The sequence below is a fragment of the Salmo salar genome, chromosome 14, assembly GCF_965601325.2.
Source record: "Salmo salar chromosome 14, fSalSal1, whole genome shotgun sequence".
NCBI lineage: Eukaryota > Metazoa > Chordata > Actinopteri > Salmoniformes > Salmonidae > Salmo > Salmo salar.
The window spans coordinates 69,826,467-69,827,954 of record NC_138304.1 but is presented as its reverse complement, the minus strand read 5'-3'; positions in this window follow the sequence as shown (position 1 = coordinate 69,827,954).

Genomic DNA, 1,488 nt, shown 5'->3' with positions numbered 1-1,488 from the left:
GCTCTGTGCATGCCTGTAAAGCTCCGCATTGACATGATTGGTTGATGGTAGGTGGGGGCGGGAGGTCATATAAACACAAACTTACTTCCTTGACAACAGCTTCGCTATGTGAAGCTCAAGAAGTATGAAATACCTGACTTCTGCAGAGGCCATATCACAGTAAATGCTGTATTTATCGGATTAACAATTTATAACCTTTAAAAGGCTGTACATGGTCAATCCAATGTCTGAACGTGACTTTTATTTTGAAGGATTCCAAAATCTGTGACCCAGAAGTACTTAGTTATTCTTGCCTGCTTCACAGATGTGCTAAGTGGTCAAGAATAACCAACTACTTCTGGGTCACGGATTTTTGGAATTCTTCAGAATAAAAGTCCAATCCTGTATACTTCGCTAATTTTTGGCCCAATTATCGATATTCTATACTAATTATCATACAAAGAATAATTACAAGGCTTCTTGCGGTCAATTTGCAATCTACAAATTATTTGTAATTACGTTCCAGCCGACCATCTGCTCAAGAAAAAAATTGGCCAGCGGCTGAATCTAGTTGTGATCCTTGCTAAATGGGAACATGTTGCTAGAGATGAATGTGACAGAAGAATATAAACAAACTAGATTAATTGTTGTAAAGCGCCCTTGTGTGCAGCCTATGAAACGAGTAGGTCATAGGAGAATAACTTGAATCTAGTCTAATTATTGGCTTTGGTCGAACCAGGCTGCAAACCGTTCTGCAGCCTTGTGAAGCAGATGTGCATCAAGTTTGGAAAATGCGGGCTAGATATCCGGCAAAAAGAGAGTTAACCTTGTATCCTCATTTACCTTTTTATGGTTATTTATGTCTCTATACACACTCACACGGTACTACACACACACACTCCATCATCTGCTCACTCACACATAACATGTATACTGACTCTACACACACGCACACCCACTCACATACAAGCTGCTGCTACTCTGTTTATCTTATATCCTGATGCCTTGCACTATTATATTGAAAGGTAGCCCACGATCTTGAACATCCTCTGCTTTTTCAGTCTTTTTTTCCCTGAACTGTAGACATACGTCCATATAACATTATGCACTTATAGACCGTACATATCTACCTCCATTACTCCAGTATACCTGCAGATTATAAATATGGTATTGGAACTGACCCTGTATATAGTATGCTTACTTACTTATTGTGTTCTTCATATTTCTTCTTATTTATTGTGTTTTTTTTCTTCTAGTATTACATTGTTATTGATTATTGCATTGTTAGGTTTTGAGTTTGCAAGAAAGGCATTTCATTGTACTTGTGACATTAAAACTTGAAACATGAAAAAACAACTTATGGCAAAACGCACGTGCACCTGGTGGACATATGGCGTGACTGCGGCATCCCCAACTAGCATTGCGGACTGCTCCATTGACAATGAATGACTTCCACCGGAACGTAAAGAGTTTGATACATCTGGTGAACATAAGGCTTAAAGCCAATTT